The 20,112-nt window shown below is 47.0% G+C and overlaps 1 protein-coding gene across 13 annotated transcripts in view; it reads left to right on the forward strand.

Moving 5' to 3' along the window:
• Window positions 1–289: 289 nt before the first annotated feature.
• The window catches only part of BCOR (BCL6 corepressor), a 71,374-nt gene continuing 51,551 nt past the window's right edge, over window positions 290–20,112 (forward strand). For 6 of the 13 annotated variants that reach the window (XM_065578955.1, XM_065578984.1, XM_065578977.1 and 3 more), the window contains exon 1: window positions 290–442. The gene's annotated coding sequence lies outside the window, so the exon portion shown is untranslated. The remainder of the gene's footprint in view (window positions 443–20,112) is intronic. The other 7 variants (XM_065579000.1, XM_065578994.1, XM_065579002.1 and 4 more) reach the window with 3 other exon arrangements.

The raw sequence follows: 20,112 nt of genomic DNA on the forward strand, positions 1-20,112 counted from the left end.
AGTTAACTTAGGGGCGCGGGCTGGGAGGTGGAGGGGGGTGAGGGTGGAAAGCACTCCGGGCTGCGATCGCTGTGTCAAGCTGCAGCCACACCGACATTTCTGGCAGACTTCCAAAGTCAAAGAAATTAGAAAATTGGGCCGGGGGTTGTACAGGCAAACGGGTCAGACCCCTTGGCAGAGAGGCAGTAGCGAGCGGGCGCTGTACGAAAGGGATGAATCAGTCAAGCCATCTGAGCGGCGCACAGGCATCTTCCGCAATCCATTCATTCATTGAAGCGCGTGAAAAGCTGCTGATCGCTGCCATTGTTACTCACAGGCGATGTGGGAACCGGAGCCTCCACTCTGGCGAGAGATAAATAGCCTGTGACAGCGCCTCTTCGCAAAGAGATCTCATCCAATTTCACAAGGCGGACGGTCACAGGTCTGTGTTGCTCTCTTTCATGTGAGTCCCTTTAAATCTGCATTCTCTCCCTCCCGCTCCCTCGCCGTTGTTCCGACCCCCCACCCCTCCGATCTCTCCATCCCTCCCTTTAATGTTTTTCAGTCGGGGCTGGGAACGATGTACAGTATTTGCCTTCGGAGTGCTTGGCGTGCCGGAGTCAGGATTGAACTAGAAAATGCGGTGTGAAAAGGCTAACCCAGCACGGAGCCCTTAAAAAAAAAGTCTCTGTTGAAATAGTTTCCGCAACCTCCGCGTTTGCAGCCAGAGTACTGCCACTGGTCTTTTGTCTCGGGCCTTAGGGTAGGGCTCCCTGGTCATTGGCAGATTTCTGGAAATACCCGTCCTTGAGCTAGATGGATAACGTTACCGTGGAACTATGTTGTAAATATTTAAAAAGTATTACATGAGGCTGTTATCGTGACTTTTGCGGGGGGGGGGAGGGGCGTTATAATTTCAGATGGCTCAGATAAGTACGTAGGATTAGACTTTTTCACGCCTTTAAACCAACTCCCGGACTAGCAGAGGTTAGTTATCCTGATTAGGAGTAAGTCACACTTCCACGCAAACCCTGGAGTTACTGCTGGCCGATAGCTCAGGCACATATTTGATTGCAAACGGAAATCAATGTTCAGCTTTACAAACCTAATGGTGCTGGCCTGGGTGCCTGCCCTTAACATTTGCCATCAGCGTCGGGGGGGGGGCGGGGGGAGAACACAGGGTTACGTGTAAATGGAGCTAGGCTGAGACCGGCCTACTGCACATCTCTCCCCAGGCGGGATTGTAGCTCAGGTAAACTACAGCATTACAGCTCTTCACCTCGGCCAGGCAAAGCAGGCTGCCCGGACCCCACTTTGAAGGGAGAGTCTGTTCTGCGGTTTGGGAAATCACGGAGTCTGTGGGAAATCGCACTCACCATCCTAGGCTGCGTTTCGGCTTGAGATCCTGTCTTTCTACATACTGTTGCGGTGTAAAAGATGCGCCCCAGTCTGTACAGTACGGGCTTGAATCGGATCATGGAAGAACATGTACTGAGGTGAAAATCCGATCCCTTTCGTAGCTTGTGCTGCTTCCAAGTCCTCCTCCCAGCACATTTGCTGGCAGCCTTTGTATTGTGGCCAGGCAGCCAAACGTGAGCTTGGCTCCCGGAGTAAACCACTGCGTCTCTGCCTCAAAGCTTTTCCTACACAGGGAACTTTGAGAAGTCCAGAACACGCGCTGCGATCCCGGCAAGCAGGCTCAAAAGGAGATCTCTTAACAGGATCTCTTTCCGGGGAGAAATTCGCTGTTCAGTTTCTGTCTCTTCTCGGGCTCCTTTAAGAGTGGAGCTAATCGATTCGACAATTGCTGTACAGGAGTCCCTGGGCATCAGGAAGCGCCTCAGATGCAAACCACAGAGGGGAATATGCAGCAATGTCATGAAATATTGAGAAAAGGCTGCACTTTTGCACAGAAGAAAAAACAAATAGGCCGATCTGATGTGAATGTGTAATGCAAGGTTATCGCGCATTTCGAGTGAGTCATTATTTCCAGCCTGCTGCTTGGATAGCACATTTCAGGTATAACAATCCTGGGGAGACAATACCTGGGCAAACAAAGCAGGAGACTGGAATCTTCTAAATTCATGGAGCCTGCTTTAAGCGGGGGACAACTGTCTGGCTAAGCCAGATTTTCTTTGCTTGCAGTTTTCTTAGGACAAGCGCCGTCCAAGGGACGCGGGAAAGTGTTTCTTGGCAGGATGTCAGAATTTACAGGATTTGCTCTGTGCATTATATACCCACGGGAATGCAGGCAGGGTTTTCCAAACGCGTCTTTCCAGTTACCTTTAATATACTGTTAGGAGATTGTTTTCCCTTTTCACTTGTTTGTCTCATGCTAGTCTGGTAAACTGCCTAATGATTTATTGCCTAAACTAAGTGCTTAATTTGTGAATATGAAACAGATTAAAAGGAGATCGGCACATTTTAGCAGGCAAGCCAAAGCAAGACCAGCAGCTGTTTCAAATCTGTAAACGTTCTCAACCTCATTTAGAATTTAAACTAGCCAAACTGGAGAAGAGGTCTATTCCAGTTCCTGTGAGATTGAAGGCCTGAGTCTCTTCACACCAATTTCTACACTGGAGTGACTCCATTGCCTTGGATGATGTCACTCGGATTTAGATCTCTGTGAGAGGAGAATCAGACCCCATCCGACTACAGGGTATTGAACTGGTTGCAGAAATCACTGACTGAAAAAAAGACAAGCACCCAGCGGGTTAATGTATACACCGTCCTCTTCCACTAAGAATTAACTCGAGATAAAGTAAATACAGCGATATGAGGGGTGGTTACTGAAAAAGGCACACGGTACAAAAGTAACACAAGCACACTATGGAGAACAAAGACAAAAAATAATTAGAGTTAATTCTGCAAGTAAACTTTAACAGCGATAATACAAAGACGAACGATGGAAGTTACAGCCAAAAGATAATTAAAATAAATACTTTTGAGGTAGCCCAAGCTTCCTACTTTATGTATACTTCCTACTCTTAGCTACCTAAACAAGGAACTAGTACAATCAAAACTCTTCCTTTGAAAAGACTCCATGCACAGACAGTAGTTTGGCTTTTCTCATAGACAATGTCACACATCAAAGGATAACAGCATGTTCCTTTAGCTGCTTATTGCTATGCAACTCAGGCAAGCAGATAGAATGTCCACAAACCGGACTTCTCTAGTTGTTGATTGATTATCTCGATAGGGAATCACTGAAAATCTAATGTTTTTAAAGGATTATGATGGAAAAAAACCTAGGCCTCTGGATCATTTCAGGGAAGTGCTATAGGGTGGTGGCGGGTCTTCTAATTTGTAATGTTAACTTGCTGAGGCTTAAAGAAACTGTGGACAGAAGAAAAATATCGGGGAAAATAGACTCAGGGCCAAATTCGGCTGGCTCCAGTACTGCAAAGAATCACACTGGGTGCAGTAACGCGGACAAGATTTAGCCTTATGGTTTCACTTGAACATCGTCTGAGAGTTGCCATTGGTCATTTTATCTGGCACCCAAGGGTTCCTGCTAACGTCCCTCCCCGCTCCCATCTTTCCTTCGATTACAGTTTTATTAGTGCTCCTCTGTCTTTCCATATGCGAAGGTTCAGAAAAAGGCGCAGAACGTGTGAATTATATGTTCCTTGCAAAGTGACTTCTCATGCCTGCCTAGCACATTGGAGGAGCTCGCTGGTTAGCTTCGCACTTGTTACAAATATCCTATTTAAAATTCCTAGCTTTACTGAAACATATAAAGGCATTAAAATCTCTCCCGGCGTAGGAGAGGGGGCGAGAGAACGTTCTTGCACAAATTTGACACGTGGAACGGGTCCGTACAATTATTTTGGGCAGCGCTGTGCAAGTTCTGCAGCCTTCCCGGATTTTCCATCACTAAGTGCCCGAGGCGATCATTAGCTGTGAATGGACAACATTCTCTACCGGCTGGCACCCCAGCAGTTACCGTGCTGCGAGGAGGATTCTCTCCTTCCTGAGTTCCAGAGCCCTTTTCTAGGAAGGGGGAAAATCCCTGCCTCTTCATAGAAGGCTACCGGTATAACAAAGGACCCAGTTTAAAGAACAGAAGGTATTTATGGGTTGGGGGCAAGGAAGACATCAGCCATTGACAAATCCTTGCAAACGAATAAACAGAAGGGCCTTCTGAGTACAGATACTAAAGCTGAGCGAGAGAGGCAAACATTTATAACCAGCCCTATAGCTCTATACATTGCTTAAGAACACCTAGCAAGAGTGGATCATCCTCAGGAGAGCAGAACAGACAGCACTGGCTAAGAGACAAATGACTCAAGGGCCCTTGTTGCACCCCAGGTTAGCACTTGTGCCACAGATGTATCTTGTGCCAGAGCTGTAGAAAGAGCTGAAGTGGGAGAGGAAACTGACTTTGTCCAAAGCACAAGGACCAGGTGTGCAATGTAACTGAACAGATTGCAAGAACAGTTGATCCTTGGTCATATGTTGCTGCCACTGACTGGGAGAGAGAGAGAGACTATATGCATCAGTTTAAGATAGAGCCATAAACACAAAAAAGGTGTTAAAATAACTGTATCTGGGATAAAATGTAATGTCATCTATGACATTGAAACAGACGTGTGTATGTTAGAGTGTGAGAACACACACCCATGACCAAGGGAACACATGAAGAATCTGTAGGTAGAGTAAACCAGCAACGGAGCATGTACCTGGCCGTGAACCTTCTTCAAGTTGGTTGAAGACAGTGCCTCTCTTTCTTCTTCTTGGCAGTGTCCACTCCAAGTCTCAGTGTTCACTGATAAGACAGTAGCTGAACATTTGAGTAATTAAAAGGGCTATGGCTGAAATTCACCTCTAGGGTCTATGCACCTTGTGCTGGCCTCCTGCAGAGAGCGGTTATTTTGCCATGGACATTCAACATCATCAGAAAAAACTAGGTTTGCACCAATACAATAAAAATTGTCTATTTTCTTTTTAAATATGATGATTATCATAAAGAAGTAGCATTTAGAAAGAAAATGGCAGACTAAGAGGCAGAAATTTTTCAAAATGATTGCCCTGGCCTTAACAGTCCAACCTAACTACCCTAGCCTATACCACGAGTCTAGGCCTTGACTATTGTAGAGAAATGTAGCTTGCCGAGAACCACGTGATCCTTTTTGCACACTTGTAAAACACATCAGATCCACCTGGTTTATATGCATGCCAGAAACCATTTGGATTAAACATGCTTTCAACAGGATGCTAGTTCAATCTGATCCAATTCAGCCTGCACTGCTTTAATGCCAATGCAGATTGTACTACAATGGTTCAGAACAGAGTGGTTCAGATAGTCCTCCACTACGGTCTGATGATGCCCTGGCATTCTCAAATCTCCCTGGAGGTTCTTCTGAGATCTGTGCAGGGAACTGTGGGCTATTACCTTCATTTTAATGCCAGATCCAGTCAGGAGTTTCAGATGAAGACAGAAACTCTGTAGCCATCCCCACACTGAGGAACAATGGGCTTCTTATCTCCTTCCCCTTTCTCTGATTCTTCTGCCCACTTATCCCAGCCCAGCCCATTTTTTCCTCCACTTGAAAGTCTGATCTCAGCTTGAGGCCCCACCTACCCTCATGTTGAAGTGGTCTGATCTCACAGTACAGGGAGAAAACAGACGGGAAGAAGCATGGAGATCAGATGTACACCATTTTGAGGAACAGATTATCTTCTTCTGATGCTTGTGGACATTGTCTGGCCCTAAATTAAAGAAAAACAACTTAAAGTACAACCAGTCTCAATACAGGTGTTCAAAGACCAATGCTTCCCCATTTATTTAAATGGAGGATTAGTTTCTTCCTGGCCTAATTTCTCTTATGAGGTGACTGGATTAAGCGCAGACAGCTCCACAGGCATAGAAAAACTTTGAACTTGTTAATGTGTATCTTAATTTTTAAGATAAACTGGAGTGCTATTTATTGATATAATATTTAATAGGAAAACACTGAACATGTTTAAAAATCAAGACAGGGTGTTCAGAGAGCAAGAACATGACCTATGCATCTCTTAAATCCCACTTACGCCTTCAAAACAGGACTTAAGTGAGGCTTAGTGTTAGCCTTCAGGGGTGAGCTTCACCCACAGTGAAGGATAAAGTTCTGCCAAGTTGTACTGGCTAAGCGGCACCTACATCAGCCAGCCAACAGCTTGCAGAGAACAGTACAGATCTGGGTTGGATGAGTGAGGCCTCATCGAGACTGTTGGATCTCTTGTGCTTTTAAAAAGGAAGCAATAACTTGTAGGGGAACAGTTCTCCTGGCCTAGGTTCCTGGGGGCCCCTCTGATGTAAGACATTTAAACAAGGATATGTCAATATTGGCTTTAGACACATGTGAAACTGACAAAATCTCCAGAGAGTCAGATGGGAGCAGGAGCAGGCCCAGAAACAGTACATCAAACTAGAATAACTTTCCTCATAGCTGAATGTAAGAAAGAACATGTTGTAATGAGCAGTTTGGCTATGTGCAACAATAGGTAAACTAGAAAGGTTAGAAATGATCCTGAGCAGAGCATACAGTGACCCAAAACTGCACGTCTTCTTGTATTTAGCTTTTTAGCTTTATAAAATTACAAATTGCATTCTGATGCATTGAAATTAACGTGGAGCCCATGTGAGTTACCTAAAACCCAATGGTGCTTTATAACAAAGGTGACTACTCCATGTTCACTTTCTATAGAGAGGGCAAACTAAGAACCTGCTTTGAATGTGAGGTCTGCATAACAGTCTTTTAGAGGGCAGTGATAACAACTGTGTGAGAAGACGTCCATGATCAGGGTAGACAAATATATCTATAGACACAAGCTTTCTCTTAGCTAGGGAAGTTTGGGCTGTATGTAGACAGGCCAAACCTGTATGATCTCAGTCATCATGAACTGCGGGTATCTGAATATACAAATGAATGATTGCTGCTATTGGAGCTGAAAGCTGTACCATGTGTCACTGCAAAAGTAATTTCCCCTACCTGCACAAATATAAGGGACCAGAACATCTGGGGCAGTTATGCTGCACAGAGCATATACAAGGTGTGTGTATAAAAAGGTGGCTTAAACCTCACATTTGCACTGCCCCGATCCTGGTGCTGCTCTGTGCTGGATGATCCCCCTGTGCTGTGTTACAGCAGCCTGAGGGTCCTCTACTTTACACCAGGTTTTAAAGGTCACATGGGGGCAAAGATGCATCTGGGGATTGCATAATGCAGGTATATCAGTGCCATGTCCCCTTTCCTGTAGCCACATCCCGTTTACACCGCTACACAAGCAGCAGGGAAGATGAGTTGCAGAGGAGACCCTAGTTATATGCTGCTGGATGATCACCCTTATGTAGGGTGAGCTTTCCTGGGCCAGCTAAACCAGCTTTACCAGCAGATCATGTAAGTGGTGCAGCCACACCACACCAGCTGGTCTGGCCAACGTCTCCAATTTGTACTATGACCTCTGACATAGTATATATGTATTATTGGTCCATTGTGAATATATGAATGATTGGTCTAGATTGCAATTCCTAGGCCAATGAGCTTGGTATTGATCGTAATCATCTCTCTAGGATGGTGTATGACCATGATATAAGAGTGTATGCTCATTCCCTGAATGCATACTTTTTCTAAAAAGATATAAAGAACGGATCTAGAACAAAACTTAGTCTCCATCATAGTTGGTAGAAAGGGTAATATAAATATTAATGTATGTCCAAGCTGTGTATGCTAAAGAAGCAACATTTGGAGGAGGGCAGAGGGGAAGCCTGTTTGTGAGACTCAGGACAGGTAATTTATAAGAAAGCTCTTCAGGGCAGAGACTCTCTCAATGTATGTTTGTACAGTGCCTAGCACAATGTGGCCTTGATCTTTGATAGAGTGGCTAGGAAATACTGTGATACAAATAATAAGAGGTAGCTGGAGTTAAATCATAATTTATTTTATGTAGGTGAGTCTAATCTTTTGGCATCCATTGAGGTGACCTGTTCAGCTGTCTTTGAGTTAAACTGCAGGTGTAGCTTGAGAATAAAGAGGGGAGTAGGTGCTGTGAAGTTAAGACATCTATCCTCCGGGAACCTTTGACTGATATTCTCACATACTTAGACAGGCAAGTTGAGCCCCTAGATAGGGTCACCCTTAGCTCCAGAAGATGACCTAGAATATAAAAAGGATGAACATAACGAGGGTTTGTTGAGTAATGTCAACTATCACCTCTTTTCTCATGTTTATAATTTACAGTTACAGCTGGATTCAGGTGTTACTGATGAGGAAAGGCAGAAAATGCAGGAGTTCTGCAGTGGCTTCTTTGTGCTTCAATAGATTAACGGATCTCATGGGTTAGCACTAATCTGAAAGCCCTTTAAGTAGCTAGTTTTGAGGAAAAAAACACTTCACTCTGTCTGTAAGACTTCTGCAGCCACTGTGAAAGTTTATGGTGGTCAACCAGTGTAAAATAATGCCTACCTCGCAAAACAAATGCTCCTTAGTTTGATCAACGGATGCCCAATATGCTGAAAACAATATCCTGCATGCAGATGGGTGACTTCTAAACAAAGTCAGTGTTTTTAATAGAGTCTATAGTGCAGAGAACAACTATTAAAGGTGGTCTGTGAAGGATTTTAAACATTGATTTGGACTCATTTGCTTCTTTATCCTGGGGAAAGAAGGCCTGAATGACATCTTTACTTTATTTCTGAAAACAAAGCTTTTTTTCTGTTTCTTTGTTTTCTGTTTTTTTTTTAAACCTTAGTAATATCAGAAAGGAAATATAAAATAATTGCTGGCAAAGTTTGCAGATAATACAAAAATTGTCAGAGTGATAAATTACTGTAAGGATGGGTCTGTTCTACACAGCGATCTGGATTATTTGGTAAACTGGACTCACTTTGAACGACATGTTTTAATACAGCCAAATACAATGCCATATATCAAGGGACAAAGAATGTAGGTTACAGTTCCAGCATGGAGGAACTGTATTTTGGAAAGCAATGACTCTGAAAAGGACTTTAGAGGCCATGCTGGAAAACCAATGAACATTAACTCCTAGTGCGATAGCGTGGCTAAGAGACTAACACTATTTTTGGGTCTGTAAACAGGAGAATATTGAGCAGATATAGGCGGTGCCTTTGTTCCTGTTTCCAGCATTAATGAGACTATTACTGGAATACTGTGTCCAGTTCTGGTGTCTGCATGTTAAAATGGATGTTGAGAAATTAGTATGGGTTCAGAAGAGAGCTACAAAAATGATTTAGGGTCTGGAAAAGCTGTTTTAGGGTGACATACTAAAGAAGCTCAATCTATTTAATTTACCCAAGAAAAGGATATGAGCTGATTTGATATGGTATTTACCAGTATCTAGAGGTGGAGAGTTCTGATACTAGAGAGGTCTTTACTCTATCAGAGAAAGGCATAATTAGATAAACTGGTTAGACACTGATGATATTAATTCAGACTAGAAATAAGAGGCACATTTTTAACAACGAGAAACAATTTACTTAAGGATATGGTGGATTCTCTAGCACTTAAAGTCTTTAAATCAAGATTGGATGCTTTCCTAAAAGTTCAGGCAGAAGTTATGGGTCTGATGACTGGTGAAATTCACTGGCCTGTGTTATGCAGTAGGTCAGAGTAGATGATCATAATGGTCCTTTCTGGCCTTAATATCTGTGAATCAGCTATTTCAAGTCTCTTAATCCCTGATATTCCCAAAGGTCTCAAAGACGTGTATCGTGAACACTCAGATCTTAATTGTAAATAGGCAAGGGTGTTACATCTGTTTAAAATAGACTCCTCTTTCAAACGTTCATTGGGCAATGGAGTTAAATAGTGGTTAACAAACAAGACAAAGAATTCTAAAACAGTCTGACAAAAACCACTTCCAGTTGCGCAGCTTTGTCTTGTGATGCCACAATTTCACTAGTTCTCTAACTGCCATAATATTACAGGTTACGTAAGAGCTGAAATGCTAATGAAAATAAATAAATAAAGAAGCAGCCAACACTCCTGAGTGCCACCCCTTTGCCCCTTAAAATCTCCTTTCAGCCCTTCTTTATACATCACAAAGAAGCAGAAAAAGGCAAAAGGCAATTTGACCTGTTTTAAAGATAGAAATCCATTCTCTAACAGGACTGGTATTTAGCCTAAAGAGCCCTATAGCTTGTCTGAATGAATGGCAGGGGAAAGGGTAAGGGGGTTTAGAGAGACACCTAGATATTCTTGAGATTATTTAAGCTATTAACCTTTATGAGGTTTCATAAAAATACCTCCAGCCAATTGTCTTTACTAAACCACAATATTTTTCTCAAGGGGGAGGAAGGAGGTAAGTTTTCAAGACACAGCTTGGTTTCTAGTCCCTTATATGAAGAAAACCTGCTATGACTCTCCGGGGTCTTGTAAATCATACCTGTTGTTCTGTGGAGATACTAAATATAAGGTACATTCAGTGCCTTGTTAATCTTCCTCATCAAAAATGGAACAAGAGATGGTAATTGGTGCAACAAAACACTGAGTTAAAAGTGTCTCAGAGACTGAGCTGTTATTTGATGTCTTAAACACACACTGGAGTGTTTCATGTGCAAACAGTGAAGAAGGGAATGATGTCAGGGAAGCCTTGCAAATTCACCAGGCAGACGGAGCAAATTGTCCACTTTGGATAAAATTAATATGACTGACCACCAACTTCTGGTCAGCTTCATGCTCTCTAGTGACTTGTTCATGAGCTTCTCTTAGTAGATAAGAGGGTATCAACTTACAGTCACTGCACATGGGAGAGATAGGGAGGTCAATGGTGATGGAAAACAGCACAAGCAAATGTGAATTCCTAGCTGGATAGGGGCGTAAACCCATTAGTTGTACATAATTTGAGAACACAGATCAACTTGTCATAACATACTACCATAAATCTATGCTACTTTCAGAATAACAATGTGAGAATCCACACCCTTTGGGAACTGGAGGAGTAAGCAGGAAGTAAAATTTACATCCAAGTCAAAGACCTAGGTCAGGACACGATCCTTCAGTCCTTCCCCAAATAAAACATCCAGTGGTTGCACAGAGCGGCCCCTAACATAGTCATGGCAGAGAAGTCTTGTGGAAGCTTATTTAATTCAATTTCAAAGAATTTAAGAGTGCAGGGCTTGAGAGACTATTGTTAGGAACACAACACAAGAGGATGAAAGGAGCTCTGTAGTTCATTTTACATGTCCAAGAGGCATTTTCATGCTCCGTAATGAGAAGGGATAATTTTGAGGAAGTTCACATCAAAGGGGAAAACATCCCGAACATTTGCATAATTGCAGGATTTTGGAGAATAATAAGACAAACCTGCTGCTTAAGAACCTGGGCATGACATAGGCCTTCAACTGGACTTAACATCTGGGGCTAGTGGTGTATGTTTACTTACTTGGTCTAAGACCTCCTTGGAAGCCAGAGAGGGAGATCTGGAGATGTGGCTATAAACATAACTTTGACCTCATCGGACAAAAGGAATTAAAAATAGACTACTTTAGCTAGCTGTTCCTACCCGCCAAGCACTCCAGGCCTGACTGGAAGAACTGCAAGCCTTCTGCAGGGCATAGCGTCAGGGCCCCAGAAAATGCAGGGAGGCTAGATCATTGAGGGCCATTGCCTTGTTGAAGAACCAGCTCCATTTGTTGCTAATGACTTGGAATGCCAAACCATAATCAGGGTGCTCAGGAAAAAGGCTCCAGGTTAAATGCACATAGTTTGAATTAGCTGCTGATAGCAGAGGGCGGGGTAGTCAGGAACATCTAGTGTTTATGCGGCAACAAATGCAGTTTAAACAAGGCACATAATTTCCCCCAAGAGTCGCCCCGTGGGGCACAATAGAATTAGTCAAACGTTTCTCTCAGAACTCAATGGTGTAAGAAGTAGGCGAGAACCTTTAGTTTCAGGGTTCAACAAGGGGGGCTCCAAAGAGTCGATTCGTTAAGGCTCCGTGTTTCTAGAAATACTCGACAAAAGTCTAGAAGTCTGAGTGTGTCATCTCTGTGCTGCCAACTGAGTCCTCCCTTTTCAGCAAAGACTGACACAAATGCCAGTCAGAGCCTCCTGCCACAGAGGTAGAGCTATCTATACACCACCCCGCTGCAAGACACATCTCTGCCAAGCCAGCGAAGACTACAGGTGCTGAAAGGACATTGGAGCACCCCCACTCCTCTTGGCTGTCACTATCCATTTGATACTTCTGTGGATTACTCTGTGCTCTTGTATATCTGCCTCACAACCAGAAAGTAAATCACATCGAGCCTGGCTCAAGGGAGAGCGTACAACGCTTCCCTCGGTTGCTAAGTGCTAAGAAGTGGAAGATTTCTGCTTTCCAACACAGTCTGTTTTCTATGCAATATTTACTCTGGGAGCCCGCAGAAATGCGTTTGCCGTTTATTATGGTGAACGTGAGAGCAGCTCCCATTTTCCTGATTACAAATCAGTTGAGGAACCCCCGTGGCGACGAATATCAAAGTGAGATCGGCTTGCTAGTCCTCCCAAATCATGGTTTTACTGCAGCTCTCTGGAGACTTTTGAACAGGGTGGATCGTACTTAAGTGAAGGTTTGGGCGACTCTTTCCCCTTCCACTTTACAGGCAAAACCTGCCTACCCCGTGCTTGCTTAGCAGTGCAAACTTCTGCCTGTTTACTGCCACTGTTTCCTTAGGCGCAGAGAGTTTGATCAAACCTTTATGATATGCCGAGAAGCAAATGCAAATGGGATTTTGAACATTTAACTGAGTCAACAGACAAGGCACTTGCCCCTGTAAGTGTATCGGTTCAGTAATATGGCTTCGAGGGTCAGCCCGCATGATTTTTAATCTAAAAAATTATCTAAAACTAGCCCTGCTGTAATCGTATTAGCCCAACTGCATTTAAGGAGGAAAGTGCTTGGTGTCTGCCTTGCCAAAAGCAGACAAAGGTCTGAAAGGCAAGGCCTCCGGGTGTGCCCCAGGGGGTCGAGATTTGTTAATGTTCAATCTTGAATGAGAGACCAGGTTAGTGAAAAGTCTCGAGATTTTTCTAACCCGCGCATTATTAGACGATGTAGAATTTCCCTTCGTTTAACAACTGAGTTTGCCAGTCAGGCTCTTGGCAAAATTTAAAATGGAGGAAGTAAAAACCCAACACATAGGACAAAGTATCCCCGAGTGCTGCTTTTCCTTCTGCAACTTGGGTATAATTTCTCTTTGGAAATGATGCTAAAATAACATTGTGCATAAGTTATTTATTTATTTATTTGGCTAATAACATTCACATTCTCGCTTATATTTATCTAGGCTAAAGGCCATCTATAAAATGCCCCGCAACTGTAGCCATTGCTCTGCTAAGAGTGCCTTGGAACCAGAAATCAACGTCCCTGAACTGAACAAGTGGACAAGTTATTAGGTTCTGTCACTCCACACACCATTTCTTGATCACCAGATAGATGCAGTAGGCGTCGGTTAAAGGAAACATTTGAAAAGGCCACATGCAAACCCTTTCGCTGCCGCCGATTTAGACAGGATAATTTTACAAGTCACAACTGACCACGCACAAAAATAAAAAATCTTTGGTCGGAATAGGGGATGTGAAAGAAATCACATGCTATCCAGATCTAAACCACGATAAAACACGGAATTAGCTATGATAATGGCGCCAGAAATCATTGATAAAGGTGTCTTATTTCTTTTCTTATACAGAAGGCAAAATACTGTAGACACCTTCAGTGAAATCACACGGTGGTATAAAGCCTCTGCCTAGAAACATCAGCACTGATTGTGCATTTTACATGGAGTGAGGGGGGTATGTGCTCCTTTAATGCAAATCATCATTACACAAATAGATTTGCAGGCACACAAAGCCCCTGCAGACCTGACCTCTCCCTACATAGTTCGTAGCTATAAGCTTGGGCAAGCGGCTAACTCAAAACACCACGTCCCTAGAGCAGATATTATCCGTGAAAACGCCTTGAAAATCAGTCACAACTCAGGGCTGTTTTAAGAAAAGTCCGATTAGGAAGGGCTGGAACGAGCCTGCAACTAATCTCTGAGGCCTTCATGCATCCCTGGCGAGCGGCGCCCCAATGCCATGTGCAATTAACAGAACAGGACTGGGAGAGAGCAACGCTGAATTTAATTTGCAGATAAAAAAAAAAAGTTAGCACTTGGGCAACTCTGAGGGTGTCGTACAGGGGGAGAGAGATCCCAGAACTGTTAGATCAGCGAGTCTGTCTGCCCTGGAGGGTGACACGCTCCTTCCGCGAGTTCCCCCAGCAGAGCAGGTTTAACAGGGGCAAATGAAAAGCGCCAGGGCCGCCTTTTGTGTGCAGCCCTACAAAACAACTCCGGGCAGGTAAAACTCCTCCGAGCCTGGCGTGCCTCTTGCAATAGCAGGCCACCAGCGCGGCGCACCTCCTGCCCACTCCCCGCAGGCGCTCACCCACGCACAGCACTTCTTTTCCCTGTCAATAAAGGTGTTGGGAGACCATGGAGACAGGAGGAGGGGGGGGCCCCGTCACATACAAAGCCCAGGGCAGCAGCAGCCCACTGCGAGCCAGCTGGAGCCCAGCGAGGTCACGTTGTGTCTCAAACCCAGCCAGATCCCCCGCCAAAGGTTCCGGCTGCGAGGTCCGGCCCCCTCCCTATTGCCCGTGGGGAGAGAAAAGAAATAGGAGGAGGGGGGAGGAAGCTGCTGGGAGAGCCCCCCCCCCCCCCCCAAACTGCCTCCCCGGCCAGAGAGCAGCGCGCCAGACAAAGGCGAACCCTAAAGAGAAAAGGGGCCGCGCCGCACGGCTGGGAGGCTAATGGGGTCCAGCCGAAGAAGGGGGCTCGGCAACCTGCCCGGCTCAGCTGGCCTGGCGGGGAGGAAGAGGAAGCCGAGCAAGCGAGGGGGGGGGGGAGGGAGAGGAGACAGCGCCATCTTTTCCTGGCACAGCCACACAGACAGCGCTCGGCTCGGCCACGGTGTCTCTCGGTTTCTTTTTAGCAGCGGAAAACGTGCGATTAGCAGGCAGCCAGGCGGAGCCGCCCTCCCAGCCCCGCGCCCACACAGCCCGCAACTCGCTCCCCCCTCCCTCCGCGTGATCCCGCCGCTCAGCCTCTCGCTGCAAAGCCACATCGCAAAACAACGCCTGCCCCAGCCTCGGCGCGGCCAGCCAGGCCCCGGAGTGGGGGGCAGCTGGGGGCTCGCGGGCCCCAACCTCCCTGCGTGTAACAGCGCTGCTGCGTGGGCACTCGCCCCTGGAGCGGGAGCGCCGCGCCCCCTGCTCTGCACAGCTGGCACTGGAGGCGAGCCCTGGCCCTGCCGCACCCAGGGGTGGGCTGCGCGGTCACCGCTTCCGACAGCGGGGGCGGAGAGCCAAGGCCCCTGATTCCTCTCGCTTTTCACACCCTGCACCTTATCGCGGGGAAGCAGCTGGGCGATCCCCTCCCGCCCGGCAGCAGGGAAAGGAGGAGCCGGCGTTGCAACCCTAGAGCTTTCCGCTCCCTCCTAGGGGAGGGGGCGCCAAGGCCCCGCGCCGGCTGCTGCCAGCCCTTTGCAGCCTCCTCCCCCGCGGGGCGAGGGTGGGGTGCGCTGCGAGTTCTCCGCCTCTGGGGCCCGACACTGGGTGGGTGGGTCTCTCTGGGCGAGAGTTACCGCCCCTGAGCCGGCAGCGCGGCCGGGCACCGCTGCCCACAGCCCCCTGAATAGCGCTTTATTATCCAGCGCTCAAACCCCTCATTGTGCTTGGCAGAATCACCTGCCTCCACTGGAGCCAGGCGCAGCAGCCCGGCCTCCCCGGGGCGCGGGAGGAGGGGCAGGCAGCTCGCGGGCACCCTGAACACTGGCTCGCCCGGGGAAGCCTCGCGCAGCCCGGTCAGGCGGCAGCAGCTCTGGCTTCTACTAGTCACACACAAGCCAAGCGCGCGGCCGCCTCGCAGACCTGCTGCTGCCTGGGGGTGGGTGGGGAATTTAAAGGAGGGGGGGCTGAGCCTGGTGAGGGGGATTTGATGGGTGGTTGGCTGAGCCGGGGGAAGGAGGGGGTTGGGTTGGCTGCGCTTAGTGATGGGGGATTTGAGAGCCAGAGAGAACGGGGAGGGAGGTGTTGGCTGCGCTTGGTGAAGGGGGATGGGGGAGAGGGGACGGCTGTCGCTCATGCTGGGGAATTTTTTATAGGGGAGGGCCGCGCCTGGTGGTGAGGGGGGATGTGGTGTGGGGGTGTTGATTGCGCCTGCCGAGGGGTATTTGATAGGCGGTGGGAGAGACAGTTCCTTGTTTCTAATAAAGGAAAGGACTTTTATTGAAGGATAAATGCAGGGAACGAAAGTCGAGTGGGTTGCGTCTGGCGAGGGGGGGATTAGATGGGGGCAGCCACTGCCCTTGGTGAGGGGGGATTTGGTGGGGGCAGGGATGGCTGGCCCTGGTGGGGGGGACTTGATGGGGGGGAGGGTTGGCTGGCCCTGGTGGGGGGGATTTGATGGGGGAGGGTTGGCTGCTCCTGGAGTGCGGGGGGGGTTGATGGGGGAGGGTTGGGTGGCCCTGATGGGGGAGGGATGGCTGGCCCTGGCAAGGGGGGATTTGATGGGGGAGGGTGGCTAGCCCTGATGAGGGGAGTGTGGGCTGCCCCAGGTTGGGGAGTTGATGGGGAGTGTGGGCTGCCCCTGGCCAGGGGCTGTGTGTGTGAGAGAGATGGTGGGGGGGAGAGGTGTCGGCTGCGCCTTGCCAGTTGGGATTTGATAGGGGCGGGTTGGAGACAAGTCTCCTGTTTCTAATAAAGGAATCGGCTTTTATTGAAGGATAAATGCAGGGAACAAGAGTCGTGTGGGTTGCAGCCGCCGAGCTTCGTTAGCTGCTGATGTGACTGTGAAGATAAAACGCTTCGCAATCATTTGAGAGCGAAAATAGCCTGGGAAGGAGCCCAACACCCACGCCTGCTCCCCTGTATAGCCCCCCCCCTCCTCTGTCGCAGTCGCCCCAGACTCAGTAGCTGAGGGTGCCTGGGGAGCCAGGAGACGCAGACCCTGCTAACGGCTGGGCTTGGGGGTTTGCCAAGTTGCTGTGACTTAGGGGAACTCTGGGGATGACTAATCGCCTAGGGCTAGGGCTTAGCGAGGTGGTTTTTTGTCATCAGCTGCTGACCCACTCGCTACGTGAAAATAACTGCGGCGGGTTTCTGAGAAGGAGGAGACTGGGGCCGCGCCTGGCCTCGGGGAACTCCCCTCTCCCCGCATGGAGATCAGCTCTGCGCCCTCAGCAACTGTCTCGGCGCGGCTGCTAAGCCGGCCGGGCCCGGTGTGCTTCCGTGTGTGCGCTCCCAACCAGGAAGGGACGGGGTGGGGGGAGGGTATGTTATGGCGGAGGGCTGCGCCGTCTGTCTAGACTGAGCCAGGGAATTGGGGGCTGCACCCTGGGGGGCAGGACTGGAGGGAGAGAAGTGAAGAAGGGCTGCTGAAGGCTGAGACTCAACAGGACCAGGCCCTGTGGCCTTGGCTTCTTGGAGTGATGGGAGAGGGTGTCTTCATGCCTGGGCCCTGTTCTCAGCATGTGTGGGAAGGGGAGGAGGTGGAGGAGATGCCTGGCGCTCGATGTGCAGTGTGTGTGTGTTCCTGGATTAAAAGTCTGGTGCTAGGGGATGAGTGAAGGGATAAACATGTCCCGCTTCTGTCCTGGTGGAAAGAGGGAATGGGCGTTGCTCTGAGGAGTGTCACTTCATATTCCAGGCTGGTGGTGGTATGCCTGTGTGTCTGGGGGCTGTATGTCCTGCTTCTTTCCTCACTGTCTGCCGAGTTCAGAGGTGCTGAATGTCTCCAAAAGTTACATTGGATAAATTGTGTGTCTGGGCCTGTCGAGCTGCAGAAAGGGGCTGCATGTCCTTCTACTTCTGTTCCAGACCGGGGTGTCTGGGGATGTGCCTACAACAGGGAATGGGAAGAAACCGCCTTGTATTAGCTCCAATGAGAAGCAGATAGTATATACAATGGGATGAAATTGTAGAACTTAACTAGATGTATAAATCTGAGAAAGTCCTCTCGTTTGTGAACTTTTTTTTTAAATCCACTTCTGCACTAGTTCAATCTGCAGCCAGTCCTATGGCATTTCCCCCGTTTTTAAATCTAAAAAGGCCTGTAAAAAGTCAGTAGAGGCTCTTATTTTGTATTAACAATCACCATATGTTGACACTGTTATGTGACCCTCCCAAATACAGCTACCTGTTTAGTTTCAGCTCAGTGAGTGGTTAGTAAAACAAAGACAAGTTCCTTAACTACTAAAATAAAAGCCTGGCTAGTAGCTCAGTGTAGTGAGTGAGAACAAGAGCTTTGATGCACAGTACATCTGATTTATTCCTCGTTTTTATTTAATTTAATCAATTACGTGAATAATTCTGGCTTCCAACAGACACATTTAGAAGAAAACCTTAACTGACTGAACTACTGCTTTGTTTTAGTTATAGAAACCGGTGGAAGGGAACTTGGTTGTGAATGCCTTTTTAAAACTGAAAATACTTTTATTTCCCTTTGGCTTTTTGAAGCTGCTTTCGAAATGAACATTTTTGAGATAAGAGGTGACAGGTCAAAATCGCTGGGGGGGGGGAAGGTTGTAAGCGGACGTTTTGCCCCAGCTTACTGTTATCTTATCTTTCACACTTGCAGGGCGAAAAAAGTGGTTTATCTTTGTATCCACCCCCCTCTTGCCTTAATTGCTAAAAACACTGCGAAGTGTTAAGTACAGGACTAAGGAATCTCTCGGTGTCTTCCATGAAAATAATTCTGTTTACAAATTTGGAGATGTTGTTCTCTGTACAAACACAGAAACCCTCGTATGCTTTCCCCCCACCGTGCTTTAAGGCTGCACATTTCCATCTCATACGTGTGCATCCAAGTTAGGAAAACCGCTGCTGCTGGGCTTTCAGCTGAACTGAAAATCCAGCCACTTAATACCAGTCAGCCCACAAGGACGATTCATTGGTGCATTCGACTGACTCTGGAGGCCTCAATACATTCAGTCGTTTTCACGTTTAATTCTAAAGTGTGAATTTAGAGTCACCTCTAAAATAGATAGAATAAACTCACTGTTTATGAAACCAATAGCAGAATTGTACTGGCTGTTCAGAAACAGGATTATCTCATGACTTTCCTCCCGCACCCCTTTAAAAAAAAGGTAGCTGGAGGTGATTCACCGATTGTATCAAATTATTAACATACAAGCTAGTGTCTGCAAAAACACGCTTTCAAATAATGGCGTTTCCCCCTTCCATTGTATGATATTTAAACTCTGGAGCTTGGTGGATATTTGCTCGTTTGTCTGTGTCACATGCAGGCCGCTAATGGCTGGGATTCCAGGCGCTGTGTATTGCGCATTACAGAGATGCCTGGTACATACTGAAGGGTCTGATCAGTGTTTCTAATATAAAACCCCATCATGGAGGGTTTATAAATCAACTGCAAAAATTAGCTGCAGACTCAGACTTGAGACGCAAAGGGCTTTAATTTAAACACGAATTTTAGCAAGCGATTAGGGCGCACAGAGATTGAATTGCTCTGTTGAGAGCTCAGATTCTCTCCGTAGTAGTTTCAGTGTCTCCGTGAACAGTCCGTGTATGCTACCAATATTTAGATCATTGCGTTGCGAACTAGAGTATAAAAAGGGCTGCAAAACCAAAACAGTGTATTCTATTTTTTATTCCCTTTAAGAATTCTCAGCCCCCTCCCCTGCAGGGCCCTGCTTCGCAGCTGCATCTTCCTGCTAGGAAAACGGGACAGGATTTCAGACAGTAGTCCTTTCAGAACCTGTCAACATCGCTCCTTGATTGGTTGTCAGAGCACTGGGAGGCGAACCCCCCCCCCTCGCGATGGGCATGCTGCTGCTTCTCCGGCACCCCAGAAGTGACAGGCAGAGTCTGATAACACAACTCTGCTCTCCAGTGTGCCAGCAGAAAAAGCTACTCCTTGCTCAGCGGTGCCTTCCCTAACTATTTCTAGTGTTTTGAACCAAGCAAACAATCAAAATGGCTGAAATATTAAAGTTCAAGAGGTGGCTACTGTTCACTCGCTATATATGGTTTTGTTTCGGAGATATTAATCGTGGTTTTTCCAATATGCTTCCTAAAAGAAAAACTCGAAGGGACAGTCTTCTTTGTCCAGGAAGCACATAGTTTATGTAATGTACCTATTCAAGGAGCTGA

Source organism: Chrysemys picta, chromosome 1 (assembly GCF_011386835.1).
Source record: "Chrysemys picta bellii isolate R12L10 chromosome 1, ASM1138683v2, whole genome shotgun sequence".
In the NCBI taxonomy this organism is placed as follows: domain Eukaryota; kingdom Metazoa; phylum Chordata; order Testudines; family Emydidae; genus Chrysemys; species Chrysemys picta.